This window comes from Accipiter gentilis, chromosome 30, assembly GCF_929443795.1.
Source record: "Accipiter gentilis chromosome 30, bAccGen1.1, whole genome shotgun sequence".
Taxonomy (NCBI): Eukaryota; Metazoa; Chordata; class Aves; order Accipitriformes; family Accipitridae; genus Astur; species Astur gentilis.
The window spans coordinates 6,905,243-6,931,797 of record NC_064909.1 but is presented as its reverse complement, the minus strand read 5'-3'; positions in this window follow the sequence as shown (position 1 = coordinate 6,931,797).

Below are 26,555 nucleotides of genomic sequence, written 5' to 3'. Positions count from 1 at the left end.
TTCTGCAGGAACAGGCTGCAGCTGCATGCAGCCTCCGACTCCTCCAGGGACACCACGTATATTCCATATGAAGGAGCTCTAAGAGATATTTATTCTCACCAATACAGAAATCTTCCTGTACTTTCCCAAGGGATTGAGTGCTGCCTAAATACTACAGATCTTGGAAAAATCCCTTAAAACTTTATCTGCAACTTTGAACCACTTGGCACCTTTCTTTTCATCCGAGGAAGAATTTTCTAATAAGTTTTCTTAACTGTTTTTGGAATCCAAGATAGTCAGGTTTATATCACTGTAATAGTACCTCTGCAGAGTCTACCACAATTTTCCTTTATCCATCTTTAAATAACTACAGTAGTAACTTACAAGAAATCTAAGCATAATTCATATTTGTTTAGTACTTGGAGCTCTTTAAGCCAAAGGGAGTCTACAAATGCAGTATTCACTCAATTGGGTACATTTCCTTGGGATGGACAGAAAGCCAGCTTAGGCAACGACCTGTGAATGGCAGTTGCCACTTAGTCATGTCAAAAAATCAGCATTTGGCTTAGCAGAGATAATTTTGTGGAGTGAAACTGGATTTCATGTTGTGTTAAATAAATATGACATTTTAAGCTTTATTTTATATTAATAGTGAAAGTTAAAAAATAGTAGCTAGTTAATAAAAGTAATGTACAATTTTATACACTCATCACAAGATTTTTTACCAATTACATGTTATTTGGACTCTGAAAGTAGGAGGCATTGGGATTAATATTGTGTTTGGCCTTATAATGGCCTCTTATAGAGATGAATTTGAACCTTAGTGAATATAATTTTGCCTCTCTCACTTTTATTCCATATTGCATTTTATTCCAGTTTCAACCTTCTCATATGCTTGGTTAAAAAAGTTGGTGTAGTAGTGAGTCTGAGAGATTCAGCAAGACTTCCCACTAAAAATATTATGCATATACACTACATGTGCAAGTCCACATTAAAAGAACATTATTAAGGTTTTTGAGGCAAGTAATCTGAGGCAAGTAATCATGAAAGTGAAGTTTGAGACTACATGTACAATTTCAGTTCAGGTCACGCATTTGCATTTTAATCATATAGTTTGTTTTTAAGTCACAAGTCCCTTCCGTTTTTCAGTACACGAGATATGTTGGCTCTAGGGTTTGCACCAGAGCTGTGAAGTCAAGAAGGCTAGTGCCTTTGGATGTGAATTCAAAGACTGTATCATCATCTGCATCAAGTGAGGCAGAGGACTACTGGAAGAGAAAGGATGATCTCTGCCCATCTGTCTCTCAGAATTCCCATGAGATGACACTAAGTCACTAAAACCAGACTTTATCAAACATGACTGAGAATTTTGCATTTCTTATTTCTGGATCCCATGTTTAGAGGTGCAGCAGAAGGCAATAAGACCTGTACTTTGGGCATATAAGTATTGTGAAAACTTAAGTCCCATGTGTCACAACTAAAAAAAATGAAATAGCTACTGTTATTTCAGCTGCAAAATGGAAAATATACTGTGAAAATAATTAATAGATATGAAACACTCAGATACTATTGTATTGGATATGACACAGAAAGTCTTGAGGAAATTAATAAAGCTATCTTGAGAGCAGTTTTTGACTAAAGGAAAGCATGTAAAGGCCATGATCACACACTGAAGAGTAAGTCAAAACAGTCAACTGAAGGTTGTTTTTTTGTGAGCACTTTTCATTCCAATTCACAAAATTATATTGTCATTTCTGACTTTCCCAGCATTTGACTTGGCAACTTTAACACTTTTTATGTGTCACACATGTACTGGGAGAAAAGTGCTATAAATTCATGGCCAGTTCTTTTTTTTTTTTTTTGTATTCTTACTTCTCAATGTCATGAAATAACTCAGCACAGCCCAGTTTCACCTCATCTTTAAAAGAAATACAGTATTTTAGATGTGGTTTTGTACTTAGTGAAGAACGTAAATTTGACATAGAAGAAGTTCTTTTCAGGGAAAGTTTGGTGCTAGCAGCTTTCAGAAATAACTGGTTTTTCTCATCAGAAGCTGAGTAAAAATGAGCTACATTTAGAAATACAGCTGACCACCTCCTGTGAAGATACCAGCACTGTTTCTTTAACTCTTAAAACAATGTGGAGCAGTCAGTCAGGAGGGAATGGGAGCAGGGAGAGATCAAGGGAAAAGCTCCTCTCAGTGAAGCAGAGGGTGAGAAACAGATCACCTCTATGGGAAGTGCTGTTTTCCTCACACCAGCAATGTTTCTTGCTCCACATTGGAAGATAATGTTTCATTCTTGACAATTGTCATATCTGCTGCCAAGGGAGGAAGGAGGAAATAAGGCAAAGAAAAAAAAAAAGAAAGAAAGAAAGAGAGACCTGTCCATGGAAAGGGGATAACAGCTTTAACAGAGCTCGCAGCAGAAACCCGCATGCATCCCCATGCACTGATTGCCCTGAAACAACCAGGCACAGCCACAGCCACAGCCACAGCCATGCACAATATCCTGCTGGGCCTCCAGCCAGAGCTTGGTCCCCCTCAGAAAGGACAGAGGTCTTCAAATTGCCACTCAGTTATCCAAATTACCTGCTTTTCCTCATAAACCAACAACATTGTTCTCTTCCACAGGATCTTATGCTGAGTTGCCAAGTAAGGGGGTGTCTGCTGAGGATAAGTAAAGGGAATATTCTTACAGAAGTATTTAGGCTGTACTCAAAATGCCGAAGGTGGCAGGGCCTCTGGATTTTACTTATCATCTTGCAACTTTTTTCTCCTTAGAAAGTTGTTTTTGCACAAGAAACTTGCAGGATCAGGCCACTGTTCACATAGACCTACATGCTGCAGCCCTACAGCCTACTGCACAGCCATTCATTTTTTTTGTGAGAAGTGGAGATAGCAAGCAGTTACCTTGGCACAGTTTTACCTAACCAAGGTGAAGTGTAGTACTTTTTCAGGTATGCCACATACTAGGTGAGCAGGGGGGCTCCCCAGCTTTCCCAAAGGAAAGCCAAACTTCCAAAACTGTCAGCCATGTTTACTTCAGGCCTCAGAACTGGAGATACCAGGGTCTGGGAGGAACAAGAAGAGGGTGAGAGAGACTAGAAAGTAATTTTCTTTATTCTCCAATGGACATTTGATGAACTTTGTTGGTTTTCTTTGACTTTCTCTGTTCCTTTTCTTCTTCATATTTTTAACATCGTATTTGGGGAATGAGGAATAATAGATCTAGGGTGTTTTCCACCACTTTGAGGGAGATGTTAACAGCAGTATATCAGAAAGATGGAGAAATATGTTTCTCTGTCTTTCCAGTTGTTGTATCTCTGACAGTGGACTTTTGCGTAAGCAAAAGTCTAAATAGAAGAAATGAAATGGCAGAGATGCAGTGTTGGTGTCTTTGTTGAACTCCCTGACTGAGGTTCCCTAAAGGTCGTTTGACCACCTCTGTTTGACTGTTCAAAGTAAGAAAATGTCAAAACTTACTGTTGCCAAATTCTTTTCTACTAGAAAACTAAACTAGGAAAATAAAACCCACTCATGGTCAGCATAGGCTTGAGCCAGTAAGAAACTAAGTCTCATAGGTAACGAATGAAAATGTCTGTGTGAAAAGTCCAAATATTGTACTAAACCAGATTACAGTTGACAACAGGCGGATCGTGGTGACAGCAAGCAATTGTTTCAGAGTCTTTGTACTTATTTGCTGTGATTTCATCACCCTGTTAACACTTAGACTGTGTTTCTGTGTAGCCATTTCTATTACGTACTCCATCCGTTCATCAGCTCTGTTTCCTCGTTCTGGCTGCTTCGGGCACCAGGTTTATTTTTGGTGGTTGTGTAAGCTGATGAAGCACATAACCTTGGATCAACACAGTGTTTCAGATTTGTCTCTCAATATTGCCTATTTTTCTTGACTAGGAGAACCTGGGGTAAACACTACACATAGTAGTAGTGAAATGCAGTACAGATTGCCTCTTCAACAACTCACACAGTGTATTTTGTTATAGAAAAAATAAATACGTTGGGCAGACAAGAAAATTGCTTGCAGCTATGAGTGGGAGTTTACAAACTAACTAAAGAGCTTTGATTCCTGTGTCCTCTAGTTGCACTAAATACCAAAAGATAGTATCACAGTGTAGCATAAATGAAAACACTGAAAGCGACTCATTTGTTTGTTTATTACTGTTTTGTTTAAAGTTATGGATACACATGTTCCACTCTGGATGCTTATAGCATTGCATAAATATGGTTTTGCCTGGGTAGGTTTCTTTCTTATTTTTTTTTGAGCCACAAATTATAATGTTTATCGTGCTGATGAAGCAATGGTTGGGGGACAAATATGATATTAAAAATAAACTTGGATTTCCCAATCATCTGAAGTGCTGGCTTGCAAGCCCATGCAGCAATGTTGATTTGTGGGTAGTTAATTTTCTTGGCCATTGTTTCTCTACTGTGTGATGCTGTGAGGTTATTTCTAGGCAAAATGAAATATACAGTTATACATAGTAAGAGAATTGTATGGTAGAAAATGTTCTTGGCACACACATACTACTCAGAATGAGTACATAACGTGCACTTGAATGGACTAGCTGTTTTTTGTTTGTTTTTCCATTGGCAAGCCAAGAAATAAAACACAATCCATTTTGAACTTAATTTCCCCCCCCCCCCCCTTTTTTTTTTTTTAAGATTATGATACAAAATCTTATTTTCCTTTGGATGCAGTTCCAAGACTCTGGAGCAAAGGCTTACTTAAGTGATATTTCCATCACTTTACAGATGTTACTTATTCACTTTTCAATCCAGTTCAAAAATCTTAAAAGATCCAGATATTTGAGAAAACAAAAAATGATTTCCCTATGCAGTTTTGAATTTTGAATTCAGGTTTTGATCCTGATATAAGTATAGAGGTGAAATTCACCAGGGGGCAGAGGCCAGCAGAAAGCCGTGCACAAACACTATGTTTTGCCATGTTTGCATGGGGATATACTCAGTACCTCCTTCATCGCTTCAGGTTCGCAATACCTGGAGCTGAGACAGATGTGGTTAGACAGAGCAGAGAGCATAAGGTGGGGTTGGACTTGGGTTGGACTCAATGCCTGAGGGCTGGAGTCAAGGCTAATTGAAATAGAAAGGAGGTTTTCCTTTTATTTCATTGGTCTTTGGACCAGCCTCAGATTATCTGGCCCTAACTCATTTGCTCAACAGGGACAGTGACTGTGGATGCTGTTCCAATACATGAACTGGAGCTGCTGATTCAGAAGAGCTACAACTTACTCCCAGGCTGTTTTTCTTCAGGAAATCAGACTGTTTGAACTTTTAAAGGGTGAAACCAATTTTATGAACAGCAAGTAAAAGACAGAATTAAAGCATTCCTGGTACAACAAAATTTAATTTGCAGGGCTTTTTAAACATTGTCTAGCTAAAGAGAAGTTGTGGCACAGTGTCCTGTAATATGAGATCATTTCCCATCATTCTAGGAATATATTCTCTTATTATATTGCCTTGAAATGGAAATACTTGGAGATGGATACAAGCAGGATTTAGTCTATGATTTCTAGGTACAAAAAAGTCACTTCTTGGAAGAGGTGACTAATAATTTTCTTTATAAAAAAGGAGGGAATAGTTAAAGAATTCAAGTGACTTTGGCAATTTGCATGTTTAACACCTTATATTTTCTTCTCTTTTTATCTTCACCTACATATGTAACAGAATGGGCATCCTCTTTTACCTTGGAATTTTGCATTTTTTCTACCACCTAGACGATTTTTTAAAAAACTCGATTTGTATAACTGTCTTCCTTTTTCTATCAGGCACAAAGTATCTTTGGTACAAATGGGCATGTAGTCAGACTAGGGTCAGAACTCTCTGTGTTTTGGATTCATGTCCTAGACTGGAAAAAAATGGTTAATAAGTTGCAGAAAACAGATAGGTTTTACTCTTGTGACACAACAGTTAGAGATTTCTGTCTGCTGTTGCTCAGGCTGTCAAATGTTCCTAGAAACAGCAGTTAAGCAAACTGATAAAAAAGGGGATTAAACAAAAAGAAGCAGCAAGTTGAATAAGGTCAGCAATACAGATTGGACACCTAAAGAAAAAAAGTGACTGCGTTCACATGTATTCTTTGTAGAAAACCAGATGTGGAAAATCATCCGTTTTCTAACCAGGCTGTGCTAGCAATTTTGTAATTCCAGGGTTCTTTTCCTCCTCCCTCCTGTCCCCAGCAGTGCTTCAAAATTAGCTGTAATTTTCATGGTTCAGTTATTAGAGTATGAAATGCATAACGTTTGGCAGGGAGCAACAATGAACCCTAAAATTAAGCATTTAGTACTGAAATGTCTATATTATCCTGGATAAATATACCTATATTTTTGTTGGATGGATTCAAGAGAGCTAAACAGGCTGGGAAAACCTGAAGTCTCCTAAAACTAACTAGGTGAGGGGAACGAAAAGCAGTTATTTGATTCAAGTGGTGGTTGGAGAGTGGGGAGAGCAATAAGGAGAAAACTGAGCAAGACACTTGAGAGATGCTGTAACAGAGTTGGAATACGGGGTTAATATCAGAGAGTTACAAGGTGGAACTGCTTTTCTCTCTCTCTTTATACTCTCTGTTCCTTACCTTTGGGCTGCATTATCTTGCATTCATATTTTCTGGACAACACTTTTTTCCTTTTTTCACCAACTATCACACTTGACCCTATTGATGTTCTATTTCTATACATCTTACAGCAGCTTTTGGACCCAGATAAAACCTGGATGTTGCCCTATACATTACAGTAGAGGACTTCAACTTGTGCTGAAGGCTATAACTATTCAGAGAAGCACTTGTTTCAAATTTCAGGTGCACACTTAGGTCCCGCATGGAGCCCTAAGGTATTAACTAGCAGAAAAGACTATGAATAGGGGTTTTGTTAGTATAGGTAGAATAGTAAGTGGCTGCCTACATAAATGCCTCCAGCAGCCCTCGTTCTGGAAAATCCTTTGGGCTGAGCACTGGGCTGGTGGTTCTGTCTCTGTTATTGCGGTATTCTGACCAAGAACAATTGTATGAGATAATGTCATATGCAAGATATGCAGTAACTTGTATTTCTGTTTGCCACATTGTTTCCTAGTCTTTCTATTTCAAACTTGCATTCTCTGTAGTAAGAAGTTTGACTTCTCTCCAGAGTGCTCACAGATATTTCTGATGGAAAGGAACTTCCCTTCATCCACACTTTGTTCTTCACCTGGTATCTCTTTTCTTCTTTCTTTTGTCTTTTTCAGGGGCTAACCTGAAATAGAAAGAAGTCCTGCTCTGTACTGTGCTTGCTGTTTTCCTTGCTGTACTCATTACCTCTGATCTCTTGTGGCTATATTCACTTGTCCTGGCTATGGAGTGTTGTTCTATCCAGTGCATCAAACTTACTTTTCATTTCCCATATCAGCAGCAGCTGATATCATTTACTGGGGCTGTATCCTTTGCGGGTGTACTTCATTTTCCAGCATATCAGGCAGGGTCCTGCCCCCTTCCCTTTTACATAGCCAAAAAGGCTGCATCCTGCTGACCAAGGCAACTTGGTTACACAGAGGCTGCAACAGAAGTTCTGTATGCTACTTACAAATGACCCACCAAAGCTGGTGGGGATGTGGAGAATTGTAGTAGAAATGTTAAAATTAGTATCTTAGGAGAGTAAATGGATAAGTCTCATTGCAGAAACACCAGAATGAGTAGACAGCTGGACAAGGGTTACAAGAATGGCATGTGCTGCTGGCAGCTGGATTAGCAGGGAGACAGAGTGAGTAAATCCTAATGACTCAAATAGGTGGAACAGAATGGAGAGATTAATCAGTCATTCCCTGAAGGGTACAAAAAGGCACATCCCAAACCAGCACAGGGCCACCAACTGAGGAAGAGGAGGAGACATGAGGAGGAGTTGATAGTCGACGGGTCCTCTGTGTCACTGCAGAGAAGCCTGGACAGGACACCTGGATATGAGCATCTGGGTGCTTGTATGCGGGACAGACCACTCATGTGCATCAAGCCTTAGCACTTGTGAGTGGGTGTGGGGCTATGAGGGTATGACTGAAATCAGCTTTGTTTTAAAATAAAAGCTCCCTTCTCTTACAAGTTCTTGCATGATTTGCTGTATTGTTGCTACAGCACTGCAGCATTATTTCCTGCAAGTGAGGCAACTTTGCCATCTCAGGGATGGCAGGGAGTTGAGCTTTCCCTGGGACAGCTCTAGCCCTAACCTAGCGGTGGGAGGAGGAAAAAGGACAGTAGCAGGTAGTCCTTTAGCACGCACACAGGGCAGAGACTGCGAGTCTCCGTGTCATAGGCATGGGGGCCGAAAACTTTATTCATTAGCCCACCAGCTTCACCTTTTACAGTGAAACTGGGGCCTAGACATTAGTCCTGACATCCAGGACTCTGACATTACCCCCTCTGTGCTGCCTGAGTGCTTTCCTACTCTTGGAAGGAGTAGGAAAATGCTCTTTCTCAATGAATACTACCAACTCCAGCTAGGGCACACTGCCACGCTTTTATCATTTTCTGGATAAAGCAGGAAGAAGAGACTAGTATTCTGCAGAGAGGGAGAACGCAAGAATGCCTCTTGATGACAGATGTGTCTTTAATGCTGGAACATACAGTACTTGGCACAAGTTGCACCCTATTTAGCAAGTCTGGGCTTCCTTAGGTGAGCTGATTTGCAAGGTGCTACTCAGTAATCTGGTCTTAGCAAATTACATTCCTTTGTAAAATCTTACAGCAAAACTGGAAACACTTGAAAACCTGACTATCGTGTTCCCCATTTTCATTTGAGGTAATAGCCATATAATTCCCTCCTCTTGAGTGTCAGATTCCAGATGATTCGCTGTGTTTTCTAGCTAGACAAAACATTTGGTCATGTCTGATTTAGAAGCAGAAGAGCGTTCACAAACACAAAAACATGCTCCTGAGAGGATCTAAAGTAAGGAGCTCAGGGCCTACAGATCCTAGTTTTTAGATACTGGACACCAAGGTATCAAGGTTGCCTCTTTACTAAAGAAGTTAAAGGCTGCAGATAGATTAAATGTGCACTTCCAAAACCATCAGCATACTGAACAAGGAACCCTTAGTAGGACCACAGCAACTTATAGTCAGCCCATAAAAAACACAAAGCTCTTCAATTTTAAGTCAAGGCTATAAAGAATTGTTTATGTTTGCTCTGAAACCACAGACTGGAGCCCCCTTTTGAGGCAGATGCTCCGACATGGGAAGACAGGCAATTTAGCTGGAGCTCCAGTTCCAAAGTGGAGTATTAGTTTAGCTGTAGGTGGTTTGTAGGAATACTTGTATTCTATGTCCAAGGCCATTGCAATCCTAAATTGCAATTTTTTTCTCCAACAACATGTGTAACTGGCGTTTCACAAATCTGTAAACTTACACTAAATGGATCTCTTTCAAAATGCCTGTTAAAAATTAACTCACTTTCATGGCACCTTTAGAGGTTAGTTAAAGTTTAAGTCTCATTAGGAGACATTAGAATGAGACACAAATGTCATGACATGTGCAAGGCCCCTTAGTTTTTGCAACAGAGTATCTCATAAAAACAGGGAATGAGATGCTCTGGCTGTCTTCTGTATTCATCTCATGCTTCCTTCAATTCCACTGTCCCATAGCACATTGTATGTGACTTTAAACCTGCAAACACTTTCGCCCAATTAGCAGCCCCTCAGTCAATGGTCTCATTCAGCTGTCTAAAATAATGTTGCCTTTTACCAGGTCCCTTTGCCATTTGGATTCAATAGAATATTTATGTAAGTGAGAGAGGGTGATGGGGGATTAACAGGACTTGTGTGGGATGATGTTCCATTTCATGCCTTTGTAATGGAATTCTTTTAAACATTTGCTTCTCGGAAAGATCCTCTCTCACTTTTCTTTTAATCTCATATTCTTGGTTCATAATTCTGCTTCATTTAAAGTTAATGCCAAATTAGTGCTATTTTATAGGGTGTTTGCTTTGTAAATGGAGAGCTGGTAAATCAGTGTGCTAATTTCTGTTGTCACCCCAGTCTTTAATTTCGTTTTTGTCAGATGATTATCTGTTATGTACGCAACGTAACAGTGTAGTTTCACACTTGTCATTTGTCTCTCTCAGTTACAAGATCTTTGTTGCACTCCTGTCCCAAGGCTTCTTGCTTACAGACATCTGACTGCAGCAAGCTTACAATTATTATTTTATAAGCCTAAAAGATATGAAATTGCAAAAGGGAAAGAACATTTTAAATATAACAATGCATTAAGTATGGTTACTGAGTCATTGTTTCGGTTTTATAGAGTACATATTTCTGGCTAGTGTAAAATGCACTAAGAACCAAATTTAAAAACCATCTGCACCTCCTGTTTCCGTCTAAGACGTTATTTATGTTTTGGCTTTGTACCCTGAGCTAAATACAGAATGTGTAAAGACTGTTAATTAACCCTTTGAGACATGAGTTTCCCATCAATGTGTGGAACAGGAACATGTTTTTAATTAGGTAGTAAAACTCCCAGGATTTATACTTGCTCAAAATTTGCTCCATAATGAAACCAAAGGGAGTACATGTTAAATGAATTAAGAGAAAAATGAAGGGAAAAAAAAAAAAAAAAGACTCTGTATTTAAGTAAAGCTAAATGTGTGTCACACTCTAACCAAAGCCAGGAAACTCGAATTTAAGGCCAGTGGTACATTATTAATCCAAGATATTTTAATGAATATGATCAGGTTTAGATACAGTTTTTTATCACTTGAAGAGGCAGCCTCTTAGTCTTTACCTTTTCTCTAACATTTTTTTGGTAAGATCTGTTCACGGCCTTAGGAATTCCCCAGGATGCCCAGTATTCTCCCGATATGGTGGATCAGACAGCAAATTAAAGAAGGAGCTCTGTGTAAAGCTGAGCTCGGCTCAAGTCCAGCAAAATGTTTAAGCACTTGTCTAACATAAAGCAAGCGAATAGTCCTGTTGAAACCAATGAATTAGTTGCATAACTGAAGTTAGCCACACACTTAAATACATTAGTGAATTGTGGCCCAAAGACACACTCTGGTTGTGTAATGATAAAATGGGGCATTGGTCTTGTGATATGCCATAGCCTGCCATAACCCAGAACCAACAGAATACTTCAGTGGGGATGTAATCGTACCTGTAGTATTAATTTAATCCTTACTTAAACTTTATAGCGAGATTTTAATATTGATACATGTAATAAAACTTGCTATAAATAAAAAGTTACCAAAGCACAGGGTTGTGATCTTATTCTGCTGTATTTGAGCCCTATGTTCTTATTCTGCTGTATTTGCTACTCAGTCATTTCAATTTTAAATCAGAAATTCCAGAAATGCCTAATTCAAGCAAAGGTCTTAAGGGTGTGGAAAATACCATGTTTTAAATAAAAGCTTGTTTAAGTTACACAAGCACAAGGGAAGGAAAGCAGTTCATACTGGGAAGCCTGTTTGTTTTTCCTTTGTGCATGTTTAACTTAAAATTCAACACAATATATTTCTCTTTTTCTTCTTTCTTTTTTTTTTTTTTTTTTAAAGGATTTTGATGAAACCCTTCACACTCCTATACCATATCTTTTAGTGCCAGGTTTCAGTCTAAGTGAATTTTTGTGGACAAGTGATGAAACACTAAAAATAGTAGTTCAAAGTAAATGTCTCCAGACCAGCTGAAAAGAGCTTCAGCTGTGTAACTGTTGGTCCAGAGAAGCTCCATGGGCTTTCTGTTTGGTACAGTGCCATGGATAATTTTTACTCTTCCCTGGAGAGAACTTCCTTCCCCTTCCCATGTCCTTTGTAGTGGTCCTGGTCAGAAGCAGGGCCTGACAAAACAGAGACACTGCTTAGAGAGGGTTTGCAGTTCAGAGCCTGTAAAAATTAAAAGAACAAAACCTGAAGTTCAATGAATGAGCTTGACCGTTATCTTGTTCCTAGTGCAGTTATTTGCACCTATGCTAACTGGATATAAATTGATGACATTCATATTTTGTTTAACCTTGTATTTCATCCAGGAGCTGGTATAAATGAGCCCTCAAGTTGCAAAGCAATGGATAACCATGTTCATAGGGTAGGCAAGGAATATCTTCGGAGAATTACCGCCCCATGAGTTTTAAAGTACAGTTTGAAATACACTTATTTAAACAGTGATGAAGTAGCAGGGCTTTCAAAAATAGCACCCCATCCTCTGCCTTCTGCCACAAAGTTTACCACAAAGCCACCCAAACAGCCACACTGACACAATGCACACCGCGGTGGGGCTCAGGAGCTGGGGACAGGGGCAGGATGGAGTCACTGCTCAGCTGGCCTAAACTAACTGTAGGTGAAACGCCAGCTTTAGAGTGTAAAACTGCCATAGCGCTAGTTGACCACAGAGCCCAACTCAGACAGATTAAAGTCTTAAAACTCGACTTGAACAAATTGCAATTTAGACTGTGTGCAGTAAGTGCATTTTTAATGCTTTCCTATTAAAAAAATACTATTGTTTATATTTTTATATTAAATAAGAACCCCACACATTTAGCAGCAAAGTGTGTGTGTAGCTCTGTACATGCCCACTTGAGACCTTCAGATCCCTCACTATGTTGTTTTCCTTTGCATCACCTGAGATATTCAAGTGCACAGAACTGGCACTGCACTGAAAGACTTGCACCTCTGCACTGGGCTTATGAATAAATAGATGAGCATCAGATTGGAAATTGAAATAATACCTCTCTTATATCAGGGTAATTGCCTATTGTGGTAGCTTCGTCACCTCAGTGCTTCCTTCTGCACTGCTTTCTGGCTCCCAACCTTGTACTGTACTTTGAGGTGCTCTGATGAGAGACTAGAACCAGTGACTCACTTCTGTTTTCCCTTTTGGCCACTCTTTGGCCTGATGCTGAGGCTAGCAGTCCCATTAACCTTATCTGGGTTTTCTGTGATCCCTTGACAAACTGATTCAGTTTGCTAACACAGAAGAATATTGTTTGGTGGTTGTTTTTTTCTGGGTTAGCATTCTGCTAATTTAGTGTCCTGAGTTCTTTCTCAGAAGGACTAGGTGAATTATAGAGTCATTAGGACTCCTAAGCAATGTGCTAATAGGATTAAGATTTTTAACATGCCTTAATATACTTTTAAATAAGTATTCCTCTGATAGTTAGTACTTCAGTGTCTTCTGTGTTGCAGATATTTCTATTCTGGGTTTAAATATCAAAACTTTTTAGCTAATGTAATCCTTTAGGAGGAACACCTGAAGTTTAGTCCTATAGTAATTAAGCATTTGAAACACCTGAGCTGCTCCAATGTCTTTTACCTTGCATGGTCATTTACCCTTGCTTGAAGTGAGTGCAAAGTGGGTGCAAAATGCTACCTCATCAACTGGTAATGTTTTACAAATGTATAAATGACTATTCAAGCTCCAAAGCTGTGTGAAAAATCAGGCTTTTTGTCTTGGTTGGGGTGAAGCTATTACAGCTTTTAGAAGATGTCTTGCAGGTTGCTTCTCTTTCTTTGTGTCCAAGGGGTTCTTTCCTTGCTCCAGTGTTTTTAGTAAGGCAGTAGTGACTCTAAAGGCCAAGGAGGAAAGTGGAGAGAAGGTAGGATGTACCCTATAGGCTTGTATGCTGGTTTATATTTACTTAAAATAAACAGGAATTGCTGAAAAAGCTGCAGTGTGGTGAAGGGGATTATAAATCAGGTTCCTTCACATTGTATGTATGTGTTACACTTGTTTATTAGTTAAAAGTTTAAAGTCTTTTGCTAGTTATTGTGGTATAATGGGAAAAGGAGCACAGTACAATTAATTGCTAAAACATATTGATTGTTTTCCTGTTTCTTTGTTATCTCTGACACTAGAAAATTGGGGGTGGCTGCACAATTGAAATCTGACTGTGGCTTTCACATCCTGGCAATGAATAAGCACAGCAAATAATGTGTGAGGTTTTTTTTCTTTTTTTTTTTGTCTGTTTATTTGCTTTTTGTTGAGAAAGCTGGTATCTACATACAAGTACATGATCTTATTTTGCTGTGTCTTTTTGGGGCACAATTGGGCCAAAACATTTTGCTTTGTTTTAGAGTGTAAGTGGACCGCAATGCTATACTGCTATGGCTCGTTGGGCTCTGTGGACAGTGTAGTGTCCTGACTTATTCTCTGCTTCTCCTGTCTTACCATGTTACCTGTGTTCTTATACACTTCATGTGTATCACGTTCACAGACCTATACTACTAATGTAAACAGTTTTCTGGTGCTAATTATGTCTTGCTTTCAACTTGATAGGATCATTCTAATATAATTCAAGTGTTATTTGTGGAAATACAAGGAGAGAGTAATTCCATACTTTATCACAGTAAAAAATTGCCTACAGAAGTTACATAGAAAAACCTTGTGTAAAAGGGTTATCTTTGAACATTTTTGGTTAATCAGAAGTTATGTAACTTTGGACTTAAGAAGATGGTTAAACTCTGGAGCAGAGTTTCTCAGAAATGCAGTGAAATCCCTGTCCTTGGAGGCTTGGTTATTAAAACTTACTGGTAGTTACTAGCCTGATGTAACTCTTAAGCTAGCTCTGCTTTGACTGAGGACTTGAAGCAGATGAACAGAATTTGTCACAGTCTCAGTTATTTTGTGTTTCTATGTTTTCTGATAAGTGCTCTACGTCTGCAGCCTGTGCTTTTAAGTCACAGGCTAATCTTTTGGCTCAGAGGAGTACAGTTTATAAGCTTTGATACCCAGACAGTGGTGATTTTTCAGCAACATGTTGAATAACCTCAGCAGGTGACCGCGTACTGATGTTTCTGTGCTACAATAAGTAGCTGGTATATGTTGGTGGTGCAGTCACACAAGAGGCCAAGAGCTAAATGCAATGAGCATGGAGGCCTGTATGTAATTCTGAAGTTAGATTATTTCATGCGAGTGGTTGACTGACTGCTTCCCCAGGCAGCCTAATTCTGTGAAAATCCTCATCCCACCTGTTGCTCTTGCTGCCTGCTAGGACTGTATCCATCTACAGATGAGATTTCTAGTTCTGAATTTCTTTATCCCAAACCATGTTATTTTGTGAAGCATATGTAATTGTATAGTATTTCATTAGCTCCATGAAAGGAAAAAAAAATCACTTGTACCAGTTATGTTTGAAAAGTATTTCTTGTGGTGAAAGCAAAGCTGATGTGTTGCATTTCTTGTAGCATCTGAATCGGTAGGCTTTGAAATGTTATTTGCAAAGCAAATGAATTATTATAAAGATATCTCAGGCAACATGTAATTCACTGCTGTTTTCATGTATCTTATCTCTGTTTCTGTATGGCACGAGAAAAATAGCTATAGCTCAAAAAAGGTCACTTATGTGAAATTAGAATTCCAATGCAGCACTCACAGGCATTTGAGCTACTTGATATGCAGAGCTGTCTCAGAACAAAGTGTGGGCTACATGCACTATAGTATGTGCTATGTAGAGTTTATGCATTTATTACAGTGGTGCATGGAAAGACCAAGTCTATACCAGGAAACTCAACAGGTCCTTCTCATGGCCTTGAACACTCGTCTGCAGGTGCCCCGTACTGTTTTAATTGTTAGCATGTTTCCTGGCATGGTTTTGACCCATGTGAATTGGCAGTCTCCTAGTAAGTCCTTGGGCAAGCTCCAAGGAACAGCATAGGCCAGGGGCAACAGTATAGGCCAGGGGCAACAGCCACCAGACAGTAAGACAGGGGCACACACTTAGGGGTAGGGGGAAGGTTTGGCTATATGGAAGATGAACTGTGTCCTGCTACTTGCCTCAAGGACCTTCAGGGCTCTTGAGGCTCCTTCAGTAGAATAGACAAAACACTTTGGGTTTTGCTCTGTAAAATCACTTTAGTTCATGCTGGACAGTTTTTAAGTATAAACTTTCCTCTCAGTTGTCCTCATCTCCTTTGAAGCCAGCTCTGTACTAGGGATGTCTGCCAGCATAGCCGTGTCAGTCTGCATACAAATAGGTGTGATTCCTGACCAGCACAGCAATCCCAGCTGAAATGTCTGATAGAGACATGACTGCCCTGTCAAATTATTCTTTAACACTATAGCTGGTTTAGTTTTATCAAAGCACTGAACATCATTATAAGCTGTGCCCATACTATATTTGAGTCCTGTGTTCCTGTACCGACAGAGTGCTGCAGCTCGGGATGCAGCCTTAGGCACAGCATGATCCAAAGATTAAAGTGATACAACTGGCCTACAAGGTAGTTTGCAGGTGAGCTCTGTTACCCACCATCCACACCCTAGCAGATTCTACAAGCAAACATTCATTACCCCTGCAAGCTCTCTGTGTAGTTTTTTGCATGCTTATTTCTCCCATACAAGCAGGAGCATGTTGTATATTGACTCAATTGCTGGAGTGAAACTCTGTTTGAACTTTTTTCCAATCCAAGTGTGAAAAAGTAACTAACTGAAAACATAGTTCTTGGTCTAAAGGAAAAGCAGCTGCAGTTATGCAATTTTTTTTTCTCGTTGCTGTGCCAAAAGGGTCTGTAAAGACCTGTGTGGGAGAGGAACTGTAAAGTTTCCCATTCAATCATTAATAGGAACCATTTTTGTTGGTGGCTGGTACAGTGCTAAAAACTGGCAGAGCAAATTTATTTTTGCACTCTGTGGACCAAACTCAACTCTGGAATAAGGAGACTGAAATTCCACTGAAGATTATAGGAATGGTGCTCACATATAGAAGTATTTTTACTCTAACCATAGAAGAGGGGTAAATACTCGTGTCGCCTAAACCTTAGCATGAAGGCACAGATATTTTAAGTCAGCGTCTATTTTGTTGACGTTGATTCATCAAAGCACTCGTCTTTGCCAGAGGCCATAACAAAACTTCCTAATCACCTATGCCATAAAGGACTTAGCAGGAAGGTTAGAGCTGATCAGGTTATTGCACCATCTGATTCTGTGCACCTACTCCATGGTGCCAGCCACTAGCTTTTTGATTTTTGTTCATAAAAGTGGGTGCTTAAACTAGGGTTTAAAGCTGAAAAATTAGTGACCTTACTGTAGTAATGCCGAGGGGGTAGAAAGCATGGAAATGTGTATGTGATTTGACAATAAAGTATGTCAAAGGCGTATTGTTTGTAGAGGTCTGTGGGTATGGGAGGAGGTGCTAGCTGTGATTCATAGTTTGTTTATTGTTCTCTACTCCTGAAGTCTCATAATCACTAATTATTAATTATTATAGTCTCACACAGGACTTTTTTTTTCCTGAACCAGCCTTCCTAGACCAAATAGATGTCTGAAACTTTAAGGAAGTTCTGCATCCTTACGTGAAATGCTTAGCTGCATCATACCTTACAGTACAAGTATTGTATTGGTAGTTCATCAGCGTTCTAAAGGAGGTTAGGGAACAAACTGGGTCTTAGAGAAAAGAAGCTTCTATTGGACAGTCTTAAGCTGACAGCAGGACTAAAAATGCTTTGTTGTGAGTTAGTGCATGCTCTGTTTCAAGCAGCAACCTTTTAGAAAGAAACTATTTCTTAGCTCCCATGCAATTCCACCCTTGAGTAATGCCCTCCATTCCCCTAATCTTTATAGAAAGAGGCTCTGTGAGGTGACGCCAGAGTAGCCTTTCACAACTGGAATGTTTTCTATACTAGCAAAATGTTTTGCTGTCCCTTTGGATAGTTTTTAGACACCATAATGCATCTAGAGCTCTGCCTGTTGTAACCACAAGGCAGTGTTAATCGCAACAGTCTGCTTTCCTCGTGGGTGCCTCTCCTTGGGTATACATGCCCTGTCTTTCTGCATGAGGCTGGATCTAAGGAGGTATGTTCAGGAACCTCAGGAGGCCCTTCCGAAAGGGATCTACCTGGTCTCAGTCTGCACTGTCACCCCTCCCAGGTGCTCAAAGGATGACTGGATCCATTGTAAACGTTAGTAGTCTTTCCTTGGAAGGATGGGAGCTGGGGAAGTAATACGACCTGGGGTGGGATGGAGTATGTGTAGTTTGGAGGTCCAGGGCTGGGGCAGGATGTACAACAGCTGAGACTTAAGCCAGTCATTTCACTGCTAGCAATTAATAGCAAAAAAAAAAAAAAAGCCTAGCATAACTGCAAGTGCTTTTCTTGGGATTTTTTGGCAGGAATAGGAGGAAGTACATTTATGAAAGCAAGGTATTCTGAAACAAGCAAGAAAAGTGCATTAGACCATGTCATGAACTACACGTCATATTTTTATTTCCCCAGATTCTGGAGTATTTGGATGTAATTCTTCTGTCTTGCCAAGCTTTTGTCTTTAGTATTTTGGATTTGTGAAATGATGGCAGGGAGAGCCAGTTCTGAATGTGCAGTCTGGCTAGGCTGCTGGATGAAGGAGTGTCATATAATTCAGTAACAAAAACATTGTGCTAGAGTTTTTTTAGTTTGTTTCAGAGGAAGCACCATTGTAGACAAAGATCTTGTGGGTGAGACTTCTCATTTTGTTAAGGCTGTCTGCCCTTTACATGTCTCTTCTCCTCTGGATGGCAGCACTATTGAGTTATCTTTGTCTAGGAGTGCAGGTGACAGGACAGATTTGAAAGCTGTTTCTGTTAGGTGTTGGAATTCATTCTTATAGCTGCAAAGTGAAAAGCTAAGGGTAATTTTCCTTTCACGTGGATTTTCTTTAAGTTTCCTCCTTTGAGTATGGATGAAGAATGGGGCAAAAATAAAGTAAAATATTAAGGTTTCTATATAATTTGTTTAAACTTGCTGCTTTTGTAGTCGAAGTGACTGATGAATATTTATGTAGATCATAAAACCCAATTGTAGATTATTATACTTAATACATGTATATAATATATATAAATGCACATTCCTAAATGGGTTCTTTACATCTGCAGTGTGATAAAACAGAATAAATGTAAATACAAAGTATGCTTCTTGAGTCTATGAAAGCAAACAGAACCTAGAGAGATCTCAATAGACATGTACAGATGAAAATGCAGATGAACTTGGGCCTTACTGTACCCCCTCTTTTATCACCCTGCTTTTCTTCAACATAAGCCAAAAATAACATTTTTCATGAGTCTGAGAGCAGAAGTTTTTGCTGGAGTTATGTTTCATTTATAGCCATAGTTAGATGGCAGGAAAGGCTGTCTGTGAGCCACATGCTACCTGAGTTGGCTTTCTATACGCACATACATATGTTTGTACATTCCCTATATAAAGGTGCATTTGTAAATGTGTATGGAGAATGCCTACACACACATGCACCTATAATAACTGATGTAATACTTGCTTTGGCAGTGGACAGAGACAGGATAATGGAATGACACTCTAGGCCTGTTTTTTATTCCAAGTTTCTGTTTATTAGAGTAGACCTGGTGCACTTTATCTACTGTATAAAAGCACAAATATTGGAACCTGGAGGAACCAACTGAATAGATCCTTCGTTCCTTTTGTTTCACTTTCAATTAGTAGCCCTGACAGCAACCCTGCTTGCAAGGTCCTAAGGGACAAATGCCCTACAGGATTGCTGCTCATAGCAGTACTTCTATCAAGGCAATGAACACAAAGATTATAAGGCTGGTGTAAGAGACAAATAATAAAGTGCCATCTTTGTTTCCCAAACCAAGATCCCCAGCTGTGTGCTGTTTGCATAGGCTACTAAAAGTGGCTACAGGAGGAAGGTATAGCTTGGGTTAGAAGAGTAGTCAATATGCACAGACTTATTTTTAAACCAGTCAGGTGACTTAATAATTTTACTCATAGGTGAAAATTCACCTCATTTAGGTGAAAAACGGCTGAGATGCATGAGGCTTGAGAGAAGGGAAAACAAGCTTGGAGACTAGGGAGTGCTAAGTAGAAGTCACATTCTGAGGCTCACTCTTCACAGTTGGACTGCATTTCCCATAATATACTATGCCTGTAGGATTTCCATTGTCCACTACTTATCATTCAGATAAAGGGAAGACTGGAGTTCACTGAAGGTGAAATCTAGTATGGAGCCAGCCCATGGAGGAAAGCAAAAAGAGACATCCAATCTATAGTTTTCCATGAATCATTGTGGCATCTCAGTCAGGGGCAAATTATTGCTGAGCTGACCTCAAATAAATTGTTGCTTCTTGACAGCTGAAATATCTTGACTTGGATTCACCTAAAACTGCACATGTTGTTAAAATTTTCCTGGTGGACAGTAAAAATATAATATCTCCTGTAAATAATAAGAGTGTTTAAATGGAAAACTGTCACTTTCCACCTATTCTATCTAGTTTTTTCTGCTTGGCATATTTAAATTTCTAAATATTATTTTCACTAATAAAAAGGATATGTAGATAATGCAAATAAATTACTGAAAGAGATTAAAGGGATTTTTTTTCTTTTTTAAATTGGCCATACTGTTCTAACCTTTTTTTTTAGGTCTTCTCTAATGTTCTCCCCACATAGTACCAACTATTTGCTTGGGTGTATTTTTAACACAATAGACGTGCTGATAAAGGCATGAATATTATTATGTATGCTTACAAGGATTTTTATTTTTTTCTCCAGATGTCTTTGCTACGCTGTCTGTAGGCCAAACTAGGTATCCCTTATTTACAATATTGAGTACTTACTAATAGAAATACTGAGAAGACTTAGTGAGGTTGCTCATGTGATTAACAGCCATGAGGAGAGGAAAAAATAACACTTAGAACTACTCTTTCCTGTTTTGTTTTGTTTTGTTTAGGGGCTTTTTTCCTTCTATTAACTAAAATATAAATGCAAATCCTGAATGAGGTTACTTGTTTTCACCCTTGAAGGATGAGGTTGATTCCGTGAGCCAAGGTATGCTTTTTTTCTTTTCTTTTTTTTTTTTTAAATGGCCCAAGTTTATTAAGTCTTTTGTTTCTTTATTTTTAGGGAGGTTACAAAACGAGGGGTTTCTTGTCAACTTTCTTTTTTACCCCAAGATCACCTCAGGCATCAATTCTCTGCTTTAAAAAAGTTCAATTGTTATGGTTTGGCAAACCTCAAGCAGGTCTGTTTGGACAAAAATAAGGTTTTTTTAATAAGGAAATGAGCTGAAGTAAGATGAATATAAATAAGTTTGTATACAAAAATAAAGCTATTGTCGGTCTCTGTCTGGGTAGTACTCTCATTTGGGCAATTAATCTCTCTGGCCAGTTTTTGATGGCTCACATATTTGGACAACCCCAGGCTGAAAAAAGACCTAGATCCCAGGTTCTCACTTCCCAGAGTAACGCTCCAACTGCCGAGCTATTACCTTAAACATGGCTTGTGGTACCAAATGTCATTTAAAAGGCAGTCTTTTGTGAACAGAAGTGCCAGGCTGCAAATCTCAAATAGGGAAAGATAACTTTGCAGTAGCAAGGAACGAAGGGCAGAAACCCTGGGAGGGGTAAATATCTGGGGCAATGCCTTGCATTCGGCATTTTCTCTTGGGTAGCTCCAAGTAGCTGCATGTTGTGTCTTCATGTTCAAATGCTACTTCAGCTTCTGTACAGAGGCTTCTAACTCATTAACTGTATAGAAACCTGAGACACCTCCAGCATCTGAATGCCACAGGGAGGTAGGCAATATGCCATTTTATTTTAATTGCATCTGTCTATAAATGACTTTGGAACATGCACTCAACTGATTTGTGCTCTGCTTCCAAGAAAATCCCAGCTGTGATGACGCATTTGCAGGGTCAATCTCATAATTTGACAGTGAAGATATTAAACTGGAACAATTTTAACCAGTGTCTTTAATTTCCTATCTCAAAATAATTTCCTTATAAAACTTCTCTGATGGGATCTGAAGGTTTCTTTACAAATGTACCTTTCTATAATGAGCAACGTTTTCACACAGAAGGCAGGAGAGAGAAAAAAAAAACCAAACATTGCCCTTTTAAAAATGTACCTCTTGTATTAGTAACATGTAAATCAAGGGGCTGATACTAATTTCAGAGCCTTCAAAAAAGGCTCGATGGATTGTATCTATTACTGCCCATGGCCCTGATTCAACTATTACAGAAGTCAATAGGTGTCCTGGCTGTTTCCTCCCATAGCTGTTTGGATCAGGCCCAAAGCAAGCAAGAATAGTCATGGGGAGATGCTACAAACAGTAAAATTTAAAAGAAACAAACAAATAAAAAGGATAAAAAAAATGAGCAGCATCTGGTAGGTGCTAGTGAGAATTCCCTATGTGAGTATAGCATAAACTAACAATGTTCTTGTGCCTGCAACTTATTTAAAGACTATTATACTTCCTGGGTTTTCAAACTGGGATTTGTAGAGTGGAGATAAGGTTAAATAGCTCACGCAAAACCTTTTCTTCAGTGGCTTCCTTCCACTGAGCGGCGGTTTGCAAGTGAAGCCGGCTGCCAGTGCCTCGGGTATGGGGAGGGGGTGGTGGGGGCCATGCTGCCTGCTGGGATGTTGCCTTCCACCTTCCCCTGTCCCACCAAAACCCAGCTCCCTGTCAGGGAGACTGGAAAGAAGGGGTGGGATGGTGGAAGTCAGCCAACTTCTTCAGGGGTGCTTTGAGTGAGGGCTCCTCTTCGTGATGCGCAGGCTCACACAAAAAGGCTTGGAAGGGAGGGTGACCTCCTGATCCCCAGCAATGGTCAAAAAATAAACACGAACTAGCCCTGAGGCTGTCCCTCTGTGGGCGCAAAGCAAGCCTCCCCCCATCCTCGCTGTGGTTTATTTATAGATAGCCTTATTTGTTTGTATTGTCAAGAAGCAGTAATTCCTAGATTATTTCTTTGGTGTCTAGAGAATAAAGATCAAGTGCTGCCAAGTGTACACGTGACAGATAAATGAGAATATAACACCAGAATCCTCCTTTGTCATGGAAATTGTGTTGGTTTCCTGTTAAGATAATGAAAAGCAGATGTTAAAAAACACAGCCGGTTCTGTGGATACTCATGCTGCATTGGGACGGGTTGGATTATAAAATGGTGAATAGTTAGGGGAAGGAGGGTGGTTTTAATTTTACTTAAAAAGTAAAAAAGAAAGAGAGCTGCTATTCAGATGTTACTGGTAAACTAGAGTCTATCACCTTGAGCTGGTTGATGGGATAGGAAATACTGATGAGGTTCCTTTCTAGATGAGAGTGAGAGTGCTTACAGCAATACTGCAAATGCTGGGCTTTTCTGGTTTGTAGCAGATACTTTTTGTTGTGAACAATAACTTGGGTGGGTCAGAGCCCCCCCTTGGATTCCTTCTAGCTGGCAGCTGATCTTGGCTATCCCACATCAGTTTCTTGAGAAATGAAGCTGTTGTGTATTTCTTTATAATGTCATTTCAAGGTGGAACATTTCAAGGTGGAAGGAAGGGAGAGGGAAGGGATTAAAGCCTGCAAGGAAGGGAAGGGAGATTGCTGCTTTCAGGGTGCCTCTGCCATGGAAAGGCTCTTACCAAAGGCGAGAAACCCACTTTTGGAGCATCTCTCCCCACCCTCCGCAGGAGTGTTGTGTGTATCGAGAAGAGAGCAAAAGAGCAGAAGCAATTAAACAATAGGGAGGGTGTTATGGGAAAAAGCAGCGTGAACATACATGATTGTTTGTAACGCTGCTTGCTCGAGTAGTTCAGTGAAACACACATCTCTCTCCTGTGATGGTATGGAACTATGTGAGATTTAGGATATGCCCACCGTGGTGGAAAAGGCCTGATTTTCCGTGCCCTGTTTTTCAGATGACTCTCCTGATTCCTTGTTGGTCTGCAGTCTTTTTAATGACCTGTTGCTGCAGTGCCGCTTCCTGTTTGTACAGTATGTTGACATACTGGAAGTTTGAAAGACTGCCCTGTCTTCCCTGTAATTGGTATTAAATATATACACAAATTATACATACATATGTATGTATTACAGGCTCTTAACAGGAAACAGGCAGGGTTGAGGCAAGCTTCAGCTTTAGCCATGGGAGCAATCCTCTGGGTAGGGAGAAAAAGCTCCCCAGGAGTGTAACTGCCTCCAAAGACATGGCACCCAGAGATGGTGAGGGCGATTTGGAGTAACTGGGAGAGAGGAAGGTCAGCGCGTCTTCCCCCAGCACCACCCCACCAGTCGTTCAGTAGCATCAGTGCTGCTCTGCTTTTAAAGCAGCACTGGGTCTAGCTGTGTTGTTCCACGTCGTACTGCGTGAATTTACCTTGGTCGCTGCATTGTGACTACTCCTAGTCCTTGTTATGCAAGGAAAATGCGTATTGCAGGCAGTTGCTGAGAAGTCCCAGGGAAGGCATGTGTGCATGCTTGCTGAAGAGCTGAACTGATATTTCTTCTTAAGCAGCTAAATGTATTAGGACTGAATGTTCCCAAGATCAAGGCAGGAGATGTAAAATACAGTCGTACTTCCCAACAATAATCAATGTTTTCAAGAGTTTTCAAAAGTTGAAAATTCTCATAATTTTTATTTGACAAATTCTCAGCTGTTGTTTTTGTATTACTTGAAGTGTCCTCTATCTTGGCCTTTTTATTTTTCCATTTGCATTTTTTCTCCCTCTGTAGTTGCAGGGGTGCTTGTATGTATATGCAAGTTTTATGTATATAAAAAACTAACATTGACAATCTGGCTGCAATCTCAGTGGGTTCTAAGAGCAGAAGGTAGACAGCTTGCTCTAACAGCTTTGCTGAAGTTGCTTAAATTCATAGGAAGATGGTATGGGTTCAGTATATAGGTGAGAGATTTCAACACCACATGCAGCCAACTCTGCTACAAAGTACAACGCAAACTTCTTTGTTTACCCTGGGAAATCTATATTTTTCCCTATAAACACATGGATGTGTAACCTCAGCATGTGCTTCCTTTTGATTCTGCTTTTTCTCTTCCTCACTCGCTTAATGTCTTCAATCCATGCAGCAAGGACAGGCAAGCTCCACATTCCTGGATGCGATTAAAATGTCACATCCTTTTGCAGTTGTTGCTATTCCACTTCTAACCTCAGGATTGCAGGGGAGAACAAGTCTTGAAGTGTTCAGGGCCTTATTTTTTGGATGAGTATCCAGCAATACTTATCTGAATCAGCTAATGCAAAACTGTATTGGAAAAGAAAATCTCTTTGGAGCATGTTTCCTCATTAGTTACAGTCGGAGCAAAAATATATAGTGTTTTGCTTTGGGACTTTGTTGTTTCCACATCCGTCCTACATAGAAATTGGAAAAAAGTAAGTATGAAAATATGTAGGCTTTTACTTGTGCTATTTGGTGACTGAAGTTATATCGACGGCATATGGACTAAATGATCAGAGCACCCAAAATGGTGCAGGGAATTAGATTCCTTTTTTAATTGTAGATGGCATCAGAAGAACCCCTTGGTGACAGTTGCTTCAGAGAAGTAAACTGGGGAGGCTCAGAAGTTATTCTTACGCCCCGAGGACTATATGCCTGTTCACGTTGTATTTAATGTACTTTGAGACAACAAAACAGAATCTTCCCCTCTGATGACACCAGCTCTGTGCTGTGTCTGTAACTCACCAGAGCATTTGAGCTCTGAGGACTTTGGTCTGGCACACTTTATAACTCCAAAATTCTTCGACAGATTTTTTTTTTTTTTTTCTCCTATGTTGCTGGTTCATTTCACCCAGACAAAATCACCAGCCGCAGCCGTGAGGCTTTGGACACAGGAAGAGGAGATGGGTTTCCCAAAAGGCTCTTGTCAGTGGTGCTTCTTGGTGGGTCGAAGGGTTCATTAGCGAGGAGCTTGGCCTCTCTTCCAGGGAGCTGGTGGCTGGTTTGGTCCCCCCTTCAGTGGTTTAATAGCGGATTGAATTGCTGATTCTGAGGAGGGAAGATCATAAAAATTTATATCCCCCAAATATGACATTCTACCAGACCTAAATATGATTAAAATATTTTTAACACCCGCTAGCATCCTGGTGGTTTTTTTAAGGTGTTGCTGTAGGGATGTTTACCTCTGGGAAAATTACTTGTGTGAGGGAAATATTTTGCTTCTGATTGAAAAAAGTTAGTGGGAAAATTCAGGGTTTTTTACGTCAAAGAAAATAAGACATATGCTCCTTTTATTTTTTCCGGTAGAAAGACTGTCTTAACAGATCAAGAAAAATAATACACCTTTTAGGAGGAGGCTGGGTGAAGTCTAATTTTAAATGTCTTCCCATGAGTTTTAAGCTGCCCTCTTTTTAAAAAATGTTGTTTTGCCTGTCCGGGCTGGGGCGGCCGTGCGGGAGGGATGCGGGACCCGCCTGCAGCAGCCCGGGGGCGCAGACTGAGCGTTTTCTGCCGTACCAGCCAAAAACCCGCGCGGGTTTTGACACGAGCAAGCGCTAGCACTCGCGGAGCGCCGTCTTTGGAGCCTGCCGCTGAATTCCTTGACAAGAAGGTGGCGCTGGCACTCTGAGATTGGGAGTTCTTGCGGTGGGTGACTTCGCATCCACAAGGGTACCTTTTAAACAATTTCTGTAGGCTGCATCAAGTGGAAAAACAACTTCCCAGCAGCTGTTTTGTGTTGTTTGGGGTTTTTCGCCGTTGTTCCGATTTTTTTTTTTTTTCTTCAATGCTTGGTACTTCGAAATCCTGCTCCCCTGCAAAGAGGGTCCTCTCTTCTCCTGTGAAATGCAGCCTCAACTAGCTCATGTCTTACACCGCCCTCTTTGGACCCCAGCACTAACCAGCTTCGGGCAGCTTTTGGTTACAATGGGTTTCTTTGTAAGGAGGGTGTG